Source organism: Manis pentadactyla, chromosome 4 (genome assembly GCF_030020395.1).
Source record: "Manis pentadactyla isolate mManPen7 chromosome 4, mManPen7.hap1, whole genome shotgun sequence".
Classification (NCBI taxonomy): Eukaryota; Metazoa; Chordata; class Mammalia; order Pholidota; family Manidae; genus Manis; species Manis pentadactyla.
In genome coordinates, this window is record NC_080022.1 from 89,829,169 (window position 1) to 89,850,004 (window position 20,836).

A 20,836-nucleotide genomic window follows, 5' to 3' on the forward strand; every position below is an offset into this window, starting at 1 on the left:
AGAAATAACAAATTATAGTAAAATATTAGCAGTGTGTTATGACTATATGTGTACCTTCATAGAATACAATTAAAAACTGAGAGAAAATAAAAATAAATAAAAATTGGAGGTTCTCACACTGTGACAGAGAAGGGAAATCAGCAGCTGGGACAGTGGGCATCTTTCTACCCGCACTCCCCTATTTCTTCAAAATACATCCATCCTGATAAAGAAATGATCAAAACTCATGGGCAGACGGTTATATAAGATATTAAAATGGCCCTCAGACATATAAAGAGACGTTCAATTTCACTTATAAGAAGAAACATGTAATTAAAATGTAAACAAAGGACGTGATGGCAATGAAGATGGTGGAGTAGGTAACTACAAAGGCACATCCCTTCACAGTGATGCTGAGGTCTTGTTCGCCGAGTCCTTCACAAATGCTCAAGGTAGGCAAACAGAAAAGGCTTTTTTTATTCAGAGAAAGTGAAAGTACAGAACTCCCAGTGCGTGCTGAGAGAGGACAAGAGTGCCTGAGTCTGGGCTTTGTCTAGGGGTCAGTATCTCAAACTTAGCCGAGTTGTCTAATTTCTATTGGTTCCTCCTGGTATGTTGTTTATTGTTTGACTAATCTCACTGAAAGTTTTCTGTATTTCTACATTTGACATACTCATGTTACTCTAACTGCTAGAAGAAAAGAAACCAAAGACATTCCACCTCAGCAAAACACCATGGATGTTCCACGGCAGCTGTTTTTCCCTTTCTCAAGGCCCTCATCCTGTTCTAACTAGACAGAGGCTGCCCCCACCCCATTCCTTCCCTGTCTCAACAGAAACACCAAAAGTATATGAGCAAAAACGGTCAGAATCAACTTTGTTAGAATTATGGAAAAATAGGCAAAGGTCTATAACAACCAAACAAATGCTGAATCAAGAAAGAGGCAACCAAGAAATGACTGGAGAGCTTTGTGCCTTTTGACTTGTCCTTTTACCATCTCCCTCCTTGGCTCCACTATGGTCTTGAAGATGGCAGTTCATGTTCCCAGGGTGGAACCCTCTTCCCGATTCAAGAGAGAACATAGCAGGTCTTATTCCCAAAGAACTGTGTTTCTCTGTCTGACCTGAGGGCTACCTGAAGGACTGAAGCAAGGCACCTGTCTTTCTTTTGCTTACCTAGAGCTCCCTCATGACGGGAAAGTGGTTATCAGAGGATATTTATTAAAAATATTAAAAAGGAAGCAAAACAGAAAATCTGGGAAGAGGTATTATTTGGATAATTAAGACACTGAAAAATTTCCATGTATACTGGGAGATTTAGAAAACGATGCACATGTCCAGGGCAAGAATTATGCTCAGAAAAGAGCTTGAGAAGAACTTAAATTATCACCTCTGACTGACCTTTACACTCAGCAAAAGTAGGGAGTGAAGGCTAAAGCACAGTTGTAAACAGCCAAGCAAACATCAAAGAAGTGCCCCAACATAGAGCCAATTTGTAAAGACCAGAAGGAATTTTTTGTTTTTGACTCCAGGTGTTCAAGGAAATCTGTCAAAACACTAGCTAATCACAAGTTAAAGAAGCAGAGACCTCAGAGACCACAGATTGCAAAAAATAAAATATTTACAAAACATTTAGAAGAGTAACAAAAGAGCTATAACCCAGGCAATCAACAAAAACCATGAGGAGGAGGATAATATGATTACCAGAGTTACTACCTTGCAACATGTCAAAATGTCTAGTAATTAGCCAAAAATTATGAAGCATGCAAAGAAATAAGAAAGGGTGTCCCATTCACAAGATAATTTAACAGAAACTGTTTCCATGCAGCAGAGACATTTGACTTAGGAGATGATGTCTGAACTATACTCAAAGAACTAAAGAAAACCATGTAGAAAGAACTAAAGTAAACCAGGAAAAAAGACACCTTAACAGAGTATCAATAGAAATTATAAAAAGGAAAGAAAGAAAGTCTAAAGGTCAATAACTGAAATGAAGAAATCACTTGAGGGTTGTAACAGCACATTTGAGCAGGCAGAATAGAAGCTGGCAAACTTGAAGACTGCAATTATCCATTGCGAGAAGCAGAAAAAAATAAGGATAAAAATGAACAGATGTGCATGTGCAACACCATGAAGTATGCTGACATACACATAATGGGATTCTCAGAAAGAAAATAAAGAGAAAAAATATATGAAAAAATGAGGCCTAAAACTTCCCAAATTTGATAAAAGACATGAATCTACACACCAAGAAGCTCACAAACTCTAAGAAGGTTAAATATAAAGATCCACACTGAGACATATTACAATCAAATCATTAAAAGAAAAAGAGAGACTCTTGAAAGTAACAAGAAAGAAGCAGTTTGTGCTATGCAAAGAACCCTCAAAAGGATTATATAAATTAATCAACAGAAACTATGGAGGTTAGAAGGAAATGTAATAAAGTGCTGAAAGAAAAAAACTGTCAACAGGGAATTGTATGTCTGGCAAAACTATTTAAAAATGAGGGAGAAATTAAAGGCATTCCCAGAAAAACTAAAGCTCAAGGTATTCATCCCTAGTAGACTTGACCTACAAGAAAAAGGAAGTCCTTCAGGCTGAAATAAAAAGGCACTGGACAGTCACATAAAACTGAAGAATAAAGAACAATGGGACAGGTAACTACATAGGTAAATCCAAAGCCATTTATTTTTGTGTTTGTATTTATATTTGTATTTAACTACATAGGGAAATACAAAGCCATGTGTTTTTAGTTTGTAACTCCTCTTTTTTTTCCCTATAAGATTTAAAAGACAAATGCATAAAATATTAACTAAAAATGCTAGTTAATGGGCAAGAGTGAATAAAGATTTAATTTTTGACAATATGAAGGGTGAGAGACAGGGATATATAGGAGCAGATGATGTATACTATTGAATTTAAGGTGATGTTAGTATGAAATAGATTGTTATAAGTTCAAGAGGTCAGTTGTAATTACCAGAGAAACCATTAAAATATTTTTTTAAATACAGAAAAGAAATGAAAACAGAATAAAAATTATATGCTCTTATTAATGAAATAAACACATATAAGGCAGTAATGAAGGAAGCATGGAATGATGACATCAAAGACACAAAAATAGAAAAATAAAAGATTTTCTTCATTTTCATTGATTATTTTAAATTTAATTGGATTGAACTTTCCAATTCAATGGCAGAAACTGGCAGAGTAGACTTTTAAAAAAATCCAACTATCTACTACTACTCAACTCAAAGAAGTGGCATCTGTTCTGCAATAAAGGGATCTAAGAAACACAATAAATGGCCATGTAAAAAACTTGTTTAGATCCCAATTCAAGCAGAGCAACTGTGTAAGTACATTTTAAAACAACTAAAATACATTTGATTATGATATTAGAGGATACTAAGGAATATCTCTTATGTTGGTCATGATAACTGTAGTTTTGGGAATTCACACTAAGGCAATTAGGGGGGAAATTGCAAGATACCTCAGGCTTACTTTAAAATCATTTGTAAGGAAAAAATGATAAAAGATAAATATGACAAAATCTTGATAATTCTTTATGGGTGATAGTTATATAGAGTTCATTATACTACAATTTATACTGTTTGAAAAATTTCATAATAAAAATTATTTGAAAACTGTCATTGCATCTGACCCTCATCTACTGCTTTTATCTTAATATAAATCATCATTATCTCTCACTGGGATTATTTTCAATAGTCTTTAATATCATGCCTATGGGTAAAATTGAAACATTTCCAGAATTTCTCGCCTGGCTTTGGTTCATCTGCATACCAACAAGCGTTCAGAGGTGTAAACAAGTAGGCTTTAGTGCATTTGCATCTTTCCTCAGGGGGGGAGAAGTTCATCTCCATATCAATGGGTGATTACCTGAGCAACAGAGGGCTTACCTGTACCTGAGAGGTGAGGGGTCAAGGGCCAGTGTGATTGCTACTTGAGCAGAGAAAAAAGACAGCCTGGGACTGCAGTTTGTGAATAAGCCCGTTAATAAACCCTGTCACCCCAAAGAGCGCTTTTCAGTCAATTTCTTTGGTCACACTGAATCCATAGTGAACTTGCCCAGGCTGAAACCCATTGGCAAGACAATGCCTTTATCTACCAATGCTTACTTAAATTTGTAGGCAAAGTAATTCTTTGCAATAGAAATATAAATGGGTCTAGCCTTTGCTTATAACTCCGCCCCAACTCCCAGTATCCCTCAGAGTAAAAGCCAAAGTCCTGTTACAGTGGAGAACTGAATTAAACCTCTGGGTTTAAAAAATTAACAGTAACATTAACTTGAAAATGAACTCAAGAAGCTCCCAAAACTTTGTAACCATTAATAGGTAGTAGTTTCTCTTTGTTCTCCCCTTATTGTGAGTCTCAGGGTCAGAGATAACACAGAAAGCTGCTTTTGTGAAACTCAAGCCATCCTGTCCCAGAGTACTGAGGAGGAACTGATAAGAGAAACAAGAAGCACTTGAATTGGTGCAAGAATGTCTGCTTAAATCCTTGCAGGTTGCTATTTTATGTCTGTGAACACCACAGACCTCTTTCACAATTTCCCCTTTAAAAGCTCTATTTTTGCTCTTGGGGGAAACAGTGGTTCTTTAAGGCATGAGCCTGCCACTTCTCATTTGCTGGCAAATTAATAATTCCTTTCCTTTCCTCAAAACCTTCTCGTTGTGTTTTGTGATTTGATTTTGCTGACAAGGACTGGTTTTCACGTAGAGTCCTTGCAATGTCCTAAAATCCTTCCATGACTTTTCTCCCCTAAGCCTCTGATTCCACTTCCACTGCTCCTCCCCAGTAGAGTCCACGTCACAGTATTTGCCCTCCTCCTGCCAAGCAAGCCTTCATCTTAGGTTCTCTGCTCTAACTACTTTCTCTTCCTGGCATCCACTTGGCCAACTCTTACTCACCTTCAAGGTTTGTTCAAATGCCACTTTCTTAATGAGGTCTAATGTGACCTTCCTTATCCTGTCACAACTGGATAAATTACAACCTGCCCTTCCCCATCTCAAACACTTTCTACATTGTCAACCTGTCTTACTTTTGTTCACAGCATTTATCACTTTTCAATATATTTTTCTAATTTACTATCTCTCTCTCTCTGCTGGAATATAATAAGTACCATCAGGGCACAGAGTTCTATTTGTTTACTAGTTTGTTTGGTGCTGTATCCTAAGTACCTAAAATAGTACTCAGAGAATCATAGGCAATCAGTAACTATTTCCTGAGTGAATAAATTAAGGCATTTTTAATTAGGGGTGTATTTACATTTGAAAGCATTAAATCTGAGAGTGTGTGTAGACAAGACAAGCTACAAAAATAAATAAATAAATGTCAATATAGGTAAGGTATGGAATTTGGAGATGGTTGTTAATTTACAAAGTCGTGATTGATTTTTTACATATCTAAACCAGTTTGATACTCACCAACTGAAAAAAGCATATACATTCTAATAATGCTATGGTTTTGGTTTAGTTTTGACTGAGACAATGAAAAGTAGAACTTTGGCACTGCCAAAATGTCATGTTAGTGTTTTTCTAAGTATCTGTTGTTGCTCAAGGGATAGGAATTAGCAAAGAATGTTAATTTTTGTGAGCTAATTATTTTGATAAGTGCTTCAAGATGTTTCAGAAATCATCAACTTTATTAAAAATTGAAAAAATCCCTTCTTACAACTCTTTTCTAAAAGAAGAAAACTAGCTGGATGAAAGTTTATTTAAACTGTGTTCAGACCTCGTATCTTCTCAGTGTGATACCATACTTCTTGTTCATTAAGAAGAATCTACCTGCAGTCAATATTAAATGAAATAAAACAAAGGAGTTATCTTTTAAATTGGAAACAAATTTAAAGAGCAGAAAAGGAGAAACATGTACTCTGCTTACCATTTGCATAACAAATTTAAAAACATTAGCTAATGTACAGAAAGTTGAAAAGGAAAGAGAACATGGATTAAATAAAGCTGGTAGGTATTTTCCCACTGTGTCTTTGACAATGAGATATAACAGCGCTGAGGTAAGAAAGAAGAAGATTGGAATGATGTTTATTTGTTTTGATTAAGTACATGAGTGATCAAGGAATGAAATGGAAAATTCAGAGAAATATGTATATTTTATATTTTGATTGAGCAAGCCATTTGACTCTGCCACCACATATTTATGAACAAGATGGAGAAAATTGGGCCAAATATTAACACAATTGGGTACATTTTAACTGGTTGAACAAACATACCTAATGATTGTTGATTAATAGATTAATGACAGCTTTAATTACACAAGCCTCTGGTTTTTAGTGTATTAACTCAGATGAATAGTAATGTCTGATACTGTATAGCATTTTAGAGTTCATGAAGTACTTTTGGGTAAAATATCTTATTTGACATGCTGAAGGCTGGAGCAATGTGATTATCTTCATTTAACTAGATATGGAAACTGATTTTCAAAGGGGTTAGTGATTTGCCAAAGAATATATGGGAATGTTCATCCTCAATATTTTGGATGGCACAACTCTAACAGGTATGACTAACATGTTGGATAAAATAATATGAATTTTTTAAAAAGCCCCGAAGTGGACACATAGGACAAATCTAACAGGAGAAAATTAAATTAAAATAGCCATATATATATACACACACAACAAACTGGGTTTTTCTCTTTTCAACATTCATCTCAGTTTGTATTTATGCATTTATTGCTGGAATTATTTAATTACTTTTCTGGCCCTTTCTAGAAACTGTATGGTCATTGTAATCAGATTTGCTCAGCAGTACATCTCCAGCACCTGGAGTAGAGGTGCGCACTAGTTGTTATGCATCAAATAATAAATCAGCACAAAGCTAATAGAAAACATCATGCATAAATTTCAGAACTCGACCTATCTTGAGAGTTTTATATGAAAAAATAAAGTAGGGTGTTAGTTGACAGAACAAAGGAAACATAAAAAAATATTATAGTCTTAGCCTATGTTACTGTGCATGATTTTAAGGCCCACTTACATAATCAGGGTAATGGTCAACCAGATTGTGTGCAAAGGAGCATATGGGAAATTACAGAAAAAAAAATCCTAGGCATATCTGATCATGACTTTAAGTTGAAGTAATTTTTAAACATTTGCAGAAAGGTAATGCATAAGAAACAGATTTGTAATGGGTAGTTCCAAGGTGAAACTAGTGTCAGTTAATGGATAGTCTAAGGAAGCAGGTTTGTTCTCTATAAAAATTAAAAAAAATTTAAGACATAAAAATAAAACAACTCAAGAAATGTCTTGTGAAATAAGAGACTCTGAGTCACTAGAAGTATTTAAAAAGATCTGGATAAACTTGCCAAAGCCATGATAGAGATTTTTTTTTTGGATAGAAAATCATTAGGTTCCATTTAATGTAATATCCCTAATTAAACTGATCATAACATTGAATATAAAATCCACACCATGCAATGGAGAAAACACACATACTATATGTGAACAAGATGATAAAACAAGATTTTGTTTTTTCCATTTTGACCTCTTCACCTGATTTTTGGTACCAGGCATTATATTTATATTATTGCTTTTATAACAAAGTATGATTATGTTTTTATCATTAACTTTTAAAAAGTACATTTTAAACATAAAAGAAATTACATTAGATAGCTTTTTATTAAGTGAATTTTTTAAAAATATTCAAAATGTGTATGTATATTTTGTAAGGCTGAAACAAAATATTTTGTATTTACATAAGAATATTTTACAAGGTATTTTGTAAGAGTAAAACAGAATAAAATAGATTTTAGATGGAAACAAAGAAAAATTTCTTATTCCTCCAGAGAGTACTCTTCTCTATAGTTAGAAATTTATAAAAAGAATGTTGTGGTTTTAAGAGTTCTTATGTCTGTTAAATTTTAGCATTTGGATGCGTGAAGTGGGACATTGACTCAATACTGGTTACACTTTGCTGTTAAAATCACACTTTGCAAGCTACTACATTGAGAGATTCTTCCTAAGTTATATCTAAAAGACTAAATGGTTCCTGCTGTGCTTAGTGTACTACTTCCCATTATCTTCTAGTGCCTTCCTACTGGTAATCACCTGCAGACAACCACTTGTAGAAGATCAGTGCTATGTTTACATATACATTAAATAGACTAAATTTATAGATGTATATATATATGCTTTTCCATTTTTGTGTTCAAAAAAAGATGTTTCACTCCTATGTTCAAAGCATTTTAAACATGTGTTGTTCTATAAATTTAATAAAAGTTAAAAACAAAATTAAACAAGATTGATCTGGCAGCATAACAAGTTAGTATCATACACCTGGCACATAGTTTCCAGAGCAGAGTGATTCTATGGGAAAGAACTGCTTGATAAGCAGCAGAACTAAAAAAAGATGAGCAGATGAAAATGCATTGGAAATTAGATAAAAGACTGCGATGTGATATTGCAGGAAGAAATGGAGAAGTAATAAGATGAGACAGAATAGAAGGGAAAACAAGACAGAATAAGGGGAAAAAAATTCCTATGTGAGGTATATTATGGGGCCAAATCACTTCACAAGAAGTAGTGGAAACTTTGTCCCTTGAGTAATTTGAATGTAGAGTAGGAAATCAAACTAAAAATATAAAATGGTGGCAAAACACTAATGTCTGAAGAACAAGATGATAAAAGAAAGGAGCAACGAACACAAATTCAAAGAGTCATTAGGTGATTTTTGAAGAGAGAGTTTTGTTAACTTGCTCTCTCGTTAATACTAATAATTGTAATATTTTAAATTTATGGAAGATTTTTATAAATTCTTAAAAACTTAACCAATAAAAAATTTAATCTTTGTAGATATGTTGGAAAAACAAGACTTAGAGTAGAGTCTCTGATGAGACTGCAGCCCCTGCTGTATTGCAGCTTGGCCAGAGTCTGAGTAGAGGACCCAGCTGAGCTCTGCCCAGACTCCTGGCCTACCAAAATGGTGAGATAATAAATGTGTGTTCTTTTAAGCTGATAAATTTGTGGTAATTATGGTATAGTAGTAAGAAAATGCAGACATTAATGCTTAAAACAAGAAAATGCTACTGAAAAGATTTTAGAAAGAACACTTAACTAATATAGTATTGAAATTAAATGAATGATGCTAAAACTGTTTGCTTGCTTTCATATTTGCTTGCCTATTAGTAACATTATAATCTAAGACTTTTCCCGGAGCAGTCTTTCATTTCCATCTCTTGTTAAATTGGATCTGAAGTCTCTCTGTTTTGTTTTTCAAAATCTTATTTTAGCTTTGGGAAAAATTCATTTTTAGGTTAAACCTATAGAAGTTGTTTATAAGAATATTAATCAGAAAATAATTCCAGAGAATCTCAAGTATTTTCTTTGTTTTAAGTATTACTTAAATGTTTAAAATATGTTTTGTAAATAGAGACCATATGTGGAAAGCCCAGAGCTAATACTATACTCAATGGTGCAAAACTGAAAACTTTTCCTCTAAGATCAGGATAAGGCAAGGGTGATCACTTTTGATACTTCTATTCAACACTGTACCAAAAGTCCTAACCAGGACCATTAGTCAACAGAAAGAAATGAGAAGCATCCAAATTAGAAATAAAGATGTAAAATTGTCCCTACTTTTATATGAACTCATCTTATACATAGAAAAACCTAAAAACTACACAAAAAAATTGTTAAAACTAACTCAATTAAGTTATCTATATGGCAAAAGTGAGCTATCTAAAAAGAAGCTGGGAAAACAAGAGCACCAAAAAGAATAAAATGCTTAGGAATAAACTTAACAAGGTGAAAGACTTGTACACTGGAAACTACAAAACACTGATAAAAGAAATTAAAGAAGATACAAATGAAAAGACATTTTTGTGTTCACAGACTATGACTCAATATTGTTAAAATGTCCATACTACCTAAAGTGACTTATACTTAATGAAATCCCAATCAAAATCCCAATGGCAGACATTTTCTTTACAGAAATAGAAAAAAAATCCTAAAATTGGTATAGAATTGCAAAAGATTGTAAATAGTCAAAAAAATCTTGAAAAAGAAAAACAAAGCTGAAGGTGTCACACTTCCTGATTTCAGACTGTATCACGGAGCTACAGTAACTGAAACAGATGGTGCTGGCCTGGAGACAGACATGTAGACCAAGAGAACAGAACAGAGTACCCAGAAATTGACCCATGCATACATGGTCAAATGATCTTTGATAAGAGTCCCAAAAATACACAATGGAGAAAGGACAGTTTTTTCAACAATACAGTGGGGTAAACTGAACATTCACATACTAAAGAATTAAATTTGACCCTTATCTTATACCATGCACAAAAACTCAAAATGGATTGAAGGCTTAAACGTAAGACCTGAAACTGTAAAATTCATAGAAGAAAACACAGGAAGAAAGCCTAACTGAACTCATGATCTCCTTCTCACCATGCAACTACATATTTATAGATGTCTTTACTTCATTCTATATTTAGTATTTAATAAGGGGCTCAAAAATATGTATTGAGTGAATGGAATTATATACTTTTAAACATGTTTGATGAGTAATGATTGTCAGATTTTTGTGTAATCACAGAAACTCCTTTCAGAGTAATAATAACCTCATGATCTTCAAAGATCACATATATATCTGCTCAAAATGAACAGTTATTTCTTCACACAGACCAGTTTCAAATAAACCTAATAAGAGAAAAGGTATTTTGGGTTTCCTTTTTCTTCTATGAAAACAGACTTTTCTTTTAGTATTCCAGTCCTCAGGAACATAATGCCCTCAAAAGTTCCCTTAACCATTAGGATAAGGTATGCTAGTTAAGGCCATAATACTGCTCCATAAACTGCCCAACAATATAAAGCACTTTTTCTTCAGCTATCTTCCTGCAGATTAGGTGGAGTAAGTTCATTGTACCTGGGTTCAGCTTGGTTTGGCTCCAAGCTGAGCTTGGGTCCAGGTCTGCTCCATATGTTTTTAGTTCTTGAACTAGAAGACTGACCAAGGCTTGTTAATCTGATGATGACATACCACAGTTAAGATGTTATCCAGAGTACTATGAGTGTGGGGAGAAGAAAAAATGAACATTGAATGTTGATGTTAGAAACCTTCACAGTGGAGGTAACATTTGATCTGGACATTGAAGAATGGGGAAGTAAAACTAGTCAATTACAGAATGAGGGAAGAACACTTCAATTATTGATAATGAGGTACAAGATGATTTATATTAGCTTGAAATAATTTCTTGTATCCGTTGAAAGAAAAGAGTTTGAATTTTAGCGCAGTAAGTATGAAAACTGAAATCTCAACTTACAGAAATAACTAATACAGAATTTTGTAAACAGAGGCAGGTGGGCCCTTCTTATTGAGATAATGATAATTAGAAAGGCTGCAGCACATGAAATTAAAATGCTCAATGTCAAACTTACTGCCTGGGATCTGATAAATCTTACTGATGTATTTGATTTAGCTTGAATAATGTTCTTTGAAAATTTGAACTAATAATTTAAAATAGGATGACTTCACAACAAAATAAAGAAGGACAAAAACCACATGATCATCTCCATAGATGCCAAAAAGGCATTTGACAAAATTCAATATCCATTCTTGATAAAAACTCTCCACAATTGGATATAGAGGGCAAGTACCTCAAAATAATAAAGGCCACATATGACAAACCCACAGCCAACATCATACTTAGCAGTGAGAAGCAAAAAGCTTTTCCTTTAAGATTGGGAACAAGACAAGGATGCTCACTCACCCCACTTTTGTTCAACATAGTTCTGGAGGTCCTAGCCACTGCAATCAGACAACACAAAGAAATAAAAGGCATCCAAATTGGCAAGGAACAAGTTAAACTGTCACTGTTTGCAGATGACATGATATTGTACATAAGAAACCCTGAAGAATCCACTCCAAAATTACTAGATATAATATCTGAATTCAGCAAAATTGCAGGATACAAAATTAATATGCAGAAATCTTTTGCATTTCTATACACTAATGATGAATTAGCAGAAGGAGAAATCAGGAAAACAATTCCATTCACAATTGCATCAAAAAGATTAAAATACCTAGGAATAAACCTAATGAAGGAAATGAAAGACCTATACCCTGAAAAATACAAGACACTCATGAGAGAAATTAAAGATACCAATAAATGGAAATACATCCCATGCTCACGGATATAGAGAATTAATATTGTCAAAATGGCCATCCTGCCTAAAACAATCTGCAGATTCAATGCAATTCCTATCAAAATACCAACAGCCTTCTACAACAAACTAGAGCAAATCATTCTAAAATTCATATGGAAACACAAAAGACCCCAAATAGCCAAAGCAATCCTGAGAAGGAAGAATAAAGCTGGGGGTATTATGCTCCCTGACTTCAAGCTGTACTACAAAGCCATAGTCATCAAGACAAATTGGTACTGGCCCAAGTACAGCCCCATAGACCAATGGAACAGACTAGAAAGCTCAGATATAGACCCACACATATATGGTCAATTAATATATGATAAAGGAGCCATGGATATACAATGAGGAAATGAAAGCCTCTTCAACAATTGGTGTTGGCAAAACTGGACCATTACATGCAAGAGAATGAAATTGGATTATTGTCTAACTCCATACACAAAAGTAAACTCAAAATGGATCAAAGACCTGAATGTAAGTCATGAAACCATAAAACTCTTAGAAGACAACATAGGCAAAAATCTCCTGAATATAAAAATGATGAACTTTTTTCTGAACGCATCTCCTCAAGCAATGGAAACAAAAGCAAAAATGAACACATGGGACTACATCAAACTGAAAAGCTTCTGTACAGCAAAGGACACCATCAACAGAACAAAAAGGCATCCTACAGTATGGGAGAGTATATTTGTCAATGACATATCTGGCAAGGGGTTAACATTCAAAATATTTAAAGAACTTACACACCTCAACACCCAAAAAGCAAATAACCCAATTAAAAAATGGGCAGAGGATATGAAGAGACAATTCTCCAAAGAAAAAATTCAGATGCCCAACAGGCACATGAAAAGATGCTCCACACTGCTAATTATCAGAAAAATGCAAATTAAAACCATAATGGGATATCACCTTATACCAGTCAGGATGGCCAGTATCAAAAAGACTAAGAACAACAAATGCTGGTGAGGTTGTGGAAAAAGGGGAACCCTCCTACACTGCTGGTGGGAATGTAAGCTAGTTCAACCATTGTGGAAAGCAATATGTAGGTTCCTCAAAAAACTAAAAATAGAAATACCATTTGACTTGGGAATGCCTCTCCTAGGAATTTACCCAAAGAATATAATTTCCCAATTCAAAAAGACACGTGCACCTCTATGTTTATTGTAGTACTATTTACAATAGCCAAGATATGGAAGCAACCTAAGTGTCCATCAGTAGATAAATGGATAAAGAAGATGTGGTACTTATACACAATGAAGTACTATTCAGCCATAAGAAAGAAACAAATCCTACTCCTTGCAACATCATGGATGGAGCTAGAAGGTATTATGCTCAGTGAAATAGTTAGGTAGAGAAAGACGAATACTAAATGTGGAGTATATTATTTGTGGAGTATAACAATGAAGCAAAACTGAAGGAACAAAATAGCAGCAGACTCATAGACTCTAAAAAGGTACTAGTGGTTACCAAAGAAGAAGGTTGGGGGAGGGCAGGTGAGGAAGGAAGGAGAAGGGAATTGAAGGGTATTAAGATTAGTACACATGGTGTGTGTGGGGTCATGGGGAAGACAGTGTAGCACAGAGAAGTCAAGTAGTGGCTTTGTGGTGTCTTACTACACTGATGGACAGTGACTGCAATGGGGTATGGGGGGACTTGGTAATATGGGTGAATGTAGCAACCACATTGCTTTTCTTGTGAAACCTTCATAGGAGTGTATATCAATGATAGCTTAATAAAAAATACATAAAAATAAAGTAAAATAGGGTGACTTCACATAAAAATGCAAATTTCTGGGAATACAGAATCTGTATTCCATAATGGTAAGAGTTGTCAAGAGCTATATGGTAGGTCATCTGTTATAAGGGATGTGTGCTTTCCAAGTTAGTACAGACCCTGCAGAGTCCTATTGTCTCCTGTACCCAGGGGAGGATTGTCAGTTACCATTTATCACTGTGCAAGGACTATTTGTTTTTCTTATAGAAAGAAATATGTCTCGGTACTCTGTCAAAAATAGACTAATGAAAGATATACCAAAAGTGATGTGTTCTATGAACAATGGGAGGAACTATGTTTATGAGGAGTATTTCTGTTTAATACACAAATGAGATGCTGTATTAGAAGATGATGATAATAAAACTTCATTAAAGGAGTCTTTCCAAAAGCTATGCAACTATAGTTTTATGTTTTGAGCTACTTCTGCTGCACTTACCAGTACTGTATCTAATCCTCAGGACAATATATTGCAATGCAGGATCAAAAAGTTCCCAGATATTAGCCACTCAAAATTCTGAGAATCTCTAATCTTAATTCATAAAACTATGGTGTTTTTCTCCTTGAGTCCACATCCCCACTAGAAGACACCTGTATTGAATTTTTCGTGGAACTCACCCTGGATTGTTCCAAGCAAGGCTATCATGACTTCCTTTTTTTTTTGTTATTCTTTTTCCTTTATTAATATTAATATTCTTTAGTAAAGAATAAGTGCTTATTTACTATTGGTCCCATTACTGTAGAAGAGAATTGGACAACCAGAATTACAGAGGATTAACTCTCATTCCATTTAAAAAATTGTAATTTCAAATTAAGTCACCTAATTTCAAATTAATGCAACCAGTTTAGGCTTATGCTTTTTTGTTATTGAAATATGACGAGTGCTTTTAATATTTAAGAGAATTCTAGTTTTGTTTTATAAATTTCATTTAGTTTTGTAAGAGTACTTAGCATTTGGGAAATTGTAGTCAGAAAACTCAAAAAAATAAGAAAATAAAGTGGTTAAGCTAATAAATGTGACTGGCAATTATTGAAAGACTTTTAAAATAATTTGAGAATTTGCTAGACTTATAATAGAATAAGGCAAATAAACTGAGCTTAAAAATGAATTTAAAATGAACTTTAAGCATAAAGATGAACTGTTTTATAACTGCAAATTTAACTATTTTATTCTTTAAAAATTAAAGGAAACCTCTGATTATCCATTTCTGTAAGTAAAAATTCATTCACTGGATGATAAAAAGCAAAAACAAACAAAAAAGTCCTACAAAACCTATTTCTATGTTAGGAATACAGCACATAGTCATCTGGGATAGAATGATTTAGATGATCACTTTTTAAGACCTAAGGACTTAGGGCATGTGCTCAAAGACCTCATTTTTCCACCTGTCCAGATGAATATTAGGAATCAAAACTTAGCAAGAAATATTACTGGTATTGATGTAAACATGATCCATGAAGATTTTAATAAACTTCCAGTATAATGAAAATGTCAATATTGTTGAATGTTTACACTAAAGCCCTTAGAATCATTTATGTTATTTGATGAAGATTAGTTTTTAACCCTGATTCAAGTCAATTCTGGGAAGCAACTCTGCTTCTATTCACTTGCTACATATTAAACATACAAATATTAATTTGAGGTATCTGAAAAAAATGGTTAATTTACTTAAAACAGCAACTTGAGCTTTTGGTAGCTTTCAAAAACAATTAGAAATTGCTTTGACATTTTATAGTATCTTTAGTGGATTTAGCTTCCTAGGGGTTTGGTAGTGCATTTTCAGTAGAGTCCAGGTTGTGCTCTCTTGTGTAGTGGAGTTACAAGCAATTTTCATTCACTTGTTTACATTTTTACATATTTTTTCTTATGATGAACATATCAGGAGGAAAAAATTATTAAAACATAATGTGATTTTTAAATTATCCTTTTCCCAGAGACAACTATATAAAGAGAAACCATGAATTGTGTGGAGTAACATTTTCTAAGACTTTAATACTTTAATAACTGAAAAGTTTATCATTATTAAAGGAAGGACAGAGCTCTGCTCTAAGCACACTCTCTCCTGTGATGTATCTCAACTTAGAAGCTGTAGACTAATTAGACACACAGCATATGCCTCCCTATGGTTTCACTTACCTTATATTGGTTTTCATTCTTCAGTCAGAACTTGGTAGACATGTTCTTTTGCAGTTAAACTTTTCCTTCTGAAAAATTTGCTTTTAATTACAACAGTTAAAAAGGGAAATAAAAAAACTGTACCTAGCATTGAAATTAAAAAATTACAGCAGGTAGTCATAGCCACATCATAGTCAACCTCATGCAACGTGACTTTTGCCAAGGACTATGATTGCAATCCTGCTGAACTCAACTGCAATTCTTGTGTCAGCCTTGTCCTGTAGTGCAAATCAATCATCTGGCACCCTTTGAGCTCTCGTGGACATTTAACATTCCAAAGCTTGAGTAGCACATACATTTATAGAAGAAGCAGGGAAAGAAGCCACTCTCCAGTCCTGTACTCAATCCCAGCATGATATGCAATAATGACCTGTCAGGGAAGGAGGCTGTGTATCCTCACACTGTGAGATATCCTGAGGAACATTTTCTCTGAGTTCAAAAAGATTCAGCAGGGCTCTAGCCAAGAATTCAGGTGCACAATTTCAAAAGTGCATCATGATCCTTTAGAATATTTTCAGGGGGTATCATTACCTTAGTGTGTTTTCATGTGCCCTTTAAAAAATTATAAAAATGAAAATGTTGGCCTGAAACATCTCCTGGCCACAAAGAAAAGTCATCTGTTTTTTCAAGATTTATCATTTCTCTTTTTACCTTAGCAGGGTGCTCTTTGCCTTTTAAGCTTTCATTGATTCAACTTCATTTTTGCCCATTCATAAGGTGATAGACATTGAATATTTGATACATGTACCTTAGTCTTTGTGCAGAATTTGTTAGAATTAATTCAAAGGCTAAAACTAACCACCTGTCGCTGTTTCTTGGTAATCAGATGACCTTCAACACACTAGAACAATGGTAGTTGTATTTTTTGATACAAAGCCCACCTAGGAAAAAACTCTACCAGGAAAATAAACATACACTTATAAAATAAAACATGCAAATAAATTTAGAGAGTGCACAAATTATTTGAAGCATTGTGTTCCAGGTTGGGTTGGGATTGCAGAAACCGATTCTAAAACAGCTTAGCATGCAGGGTATTTGTTAGGGAGTAATCACTATGAAAATGAAGGTAAGGATGCAAGGCTGGGCAGAGAGAGAAATTGAGCTGTGATGCAGAATGACAAAGACCCAGGCAATCACAGTCTCAGGGGAGCGATCAGACTCAATCGCTGGAGCCGTCCTCCTGAGTTGTCCGAAGGTGGGCCTTCCTGTATCGGTCAGTCATTGATTGTGAGCTGCCAGGACGCAGTGTCTGCAGGCCACTGTGGTGCCGAGGAATTCCCTGAAGGCTGTCAGTGAGCACTCTGAGTAGCTGGGCGGCCAGTCTTCCCACAGTGGGGACCCGGGTGACGCGTCATGGTGTCCCTCCCGCTCTGGTCATGAGGAGCACGGTCCTAGCATCTTCAGCTTTCCCCTTCAGTTTTAGCCACTGAAATAATCTCAGACCATTTCTAAAATCTACTTCAAAGAACAACTACGAACAACAATTTGATTAATATAGTTATGCTTACACAATATTATATTTTAGGTGTGGTTTACTGAGTGGATTAATTTATATTTTAAACTTGAACTTTCTTGTTTTAAAGATTATTTTAACAATTACATTTTCATCTAGTATACTATTTTAAACATATTTTAAAATAGCAAGAAAGTTGTTAGAATGCAGGAGGAACTCACCTCATACTACAAAACTTGGTGAACCCCAAAGGGACTCTCTTTTGTGCTGGTTCAATTTATGAATCTAAATGACTGACAGGCATGGAGCAAAATCAGGAATAAATAGAAATAAAACAGATGGCATTATTGCCCTCCTCATTATAAAGAAAATTAACTGAAATACAAGCAAGATGAGAGATAAAACTAATATACTTTTTACTCAAAAAAGTCATTGAAGTAAAGAGTATTCTCTTCTTAGTTCAAGATTTTCACCTTTTGTCAGCTTACGTTGTCACTGAAATATTTTTGTGCCTTAATCTAATTATGCAAGGGGGAGAATACTATTTTCAGTATGCCATATTTAATTTTCTAAAATGTCTTTGTTCAGTAAGGCCCTGAAGGGATGAATGATTGCCTGGCAGGTTTTCAATAAATAATGACAATTTATCAGTAAAGAGGTTTATTTCAAGAGATGAATAGCTAGATACAGCTGTAACATTAATTTCCAAATCTCTAAGACAAAATACCATTGGCAGAAATCATAAAATTTGGAGGACAAACTAGTTTGGGTGAGAGTCAGAGAGTATAGGAACAGAACAAAGATGCATTTTATTTTCAACATGTTGCTTTGAAGTGATGTTGCACATCCAAAGAGAGACATATTAAGCAGGTTGCTAAAAATACAGGTCTGGATTTCAGGGGGAGAAGGTCAGGCTCACTTGAGCAGAGGTGTCTGTTTTCACTAGGTTAAGCTCTCCTGGGTTAGGAAATGTGTCTGGCATGTTTCAGAAAGAAGGGATCAGGGAGGCTCAGCCCCACTCCAGAGAGTAAGCAGTATGTTCTCTTAGAAAAAAATATGTCCAAAGTTATAGCTCCATCTCTAGCTGTTTGACCTTGAATAATTTTCTCTGAACCTTAACTTGCCCTATTATTAAAAATGGGAATCAAAACCTATTAATGCTCTCTTAAACAGTAATTTCGATCAAACATCATAATAAATATGAAAGCATTTCATAAATTTAAAGGTGTTATTCCACTACACATTATCATTATAATAAAGAGTGTATATGGATAGTTGTTTGAAGTATTTCAACTTGAAAGAGAAATAAATTATTCACTCACTCAATAAACATCTGTTGTATAAGGCACTAAATTAGTGCTGAAGAGAAGAAGATAAATAAGATATGATTTCTTTCTTGTCATGGCTCACAAGTCCTATCAAGAAAAATAACACATGGGATGTGCTAAGTACTAGCAGGTAGAAGGGTAAGCAAAGGATGTAATAATGAATGAGTGAATGAATGAATTAAGAGTAAATTCATTCCCTCATAATGAATGAGTAAATGAACAAACTCAGAGGTTCAAAAAATCCTTCCTGAAATAATCTGTCTTGGAGCATGATAAATTGTTCTTCAGATAAAGAAGGAGTGACAGAAAGTAAGGAACCCAGGCAAATCAAGAGAAAATGTTGAACATAAAATGTGGGGAATTGGAAAAATGAAGATAGAGTGGAGAGGAGGGGAAGTTGGTAGTCAGATGACCTATGTCCAGTGGTGTGGAAGTTTGATTTGAAGGACAGGGAATTGGAATCAGGGAGACAATTGTAGAAATTATAGCAACAGACCAGCAATAAATGATGGGTGCTTGAGTAAATTCAAAAATTAATTTAGATTTAAAATCTTGGTGACTGATTGAAGGGTGGAAAATGAAAGAAAAAGAGGAAAGAAAAATGTCTCCCTGGTATCTAAACTGGTGGTTGTACCAACTGTTGAGGTGGAAAATGATGAGGTAGAACAAGTTTAAGGGAAAAGAAAATTTTTGTTTAGGTATTTCGAGATAATAGTGTCCGTGGATGTTTAGGCAGATAAGTATAGCACAAAGTTTTATCTATGATTCTGAAGGCTATTAGGCATAAGCTCTTATGAAAGAGTTTTGGACTAGAAATCTAGATTTGAGAAACAGCAGCAAATAACAAGATTAGATACCTAAAAAATAGGTAGATGGAAAACTAGATTTAATGAATGTTTTATTAATTGTACCCACAGTGCCTAAAATAGTACCTGGTACTTGGTAGTGTCCAAAGAATATTTATTGATGAGTTTGAGAAAATTTAAAGTTGTGAAAATAGGTATGCATATTCAGAAAAAGACACAAAAAATAAGCATGACAGAAATGGGTTGAGGTGGAAGGACATCATTAGGTGTCAGAAAAAGACACACAGGATAAAAATAGGAAAATATGGAAGAATGAAGAGCATTGAGTAAAGGGTGAAGGCATGAAATCAAGAATGAATAAAATTAAGGGAAAAATTCACCGTCTAATTCACTATTACTCCAATTTCATAATATTGATGGAGGTGACAACTGGGGGCTACAGCACAGACAGAACTGGAAGAAGTTAATTGGCTTTTCTCTGAAATTTAATTTATGGATGCAGAATCTCAAGTATTTATGCTTATGCTTATCACTGGGCACCTTCTCCATCATGTGAAGAAAGCCTGTAACAAAATGAAGTGTGTTCCGCATTTGTATCCTTTGTATACTTTCCATGTAGTATCTTACTATCTTTTTAAAACTTAAACTAATGCTTAATCTTTTTCTGCTTGAAAGTATGTAATGGTTCTCCATTAAATGTGTCCTGGCCTATTATACTCTTAGAATGTGGACCCCTGCCAATTTCTCCATCCTCATCCTATTCATTATTCCCCTTTGCCTCATATACGAAAAACCTGTCCTGACTTAGGTTCTCTTTCACATTTTTCCCCCTTCTATCTGGAATGCTCTTTTATTCACAGAGTGGTTCTTTCTCATCTTTAAATTCTTAGTTTGAAAGTTATCTCCTAAAATAAATCTCTAAAAACACTAAAAATCTACAATCCAAACTAGATTCCCTCTATTTAATCTTTCAGCACCTTACTCTCTGTTCACTGGATTTATCATCGTTTTTTAATTATGTTGTTGGCTGGTTATTTTCTTCTTCATTTTTTCTTTTTGTATATTCCTTTTGGTTTTTCTCCTCTTTTTTATTTGATTGGTTATTTATTATACATATTCTCTACAGAATTATAATCTCCAGAAGGAAGGG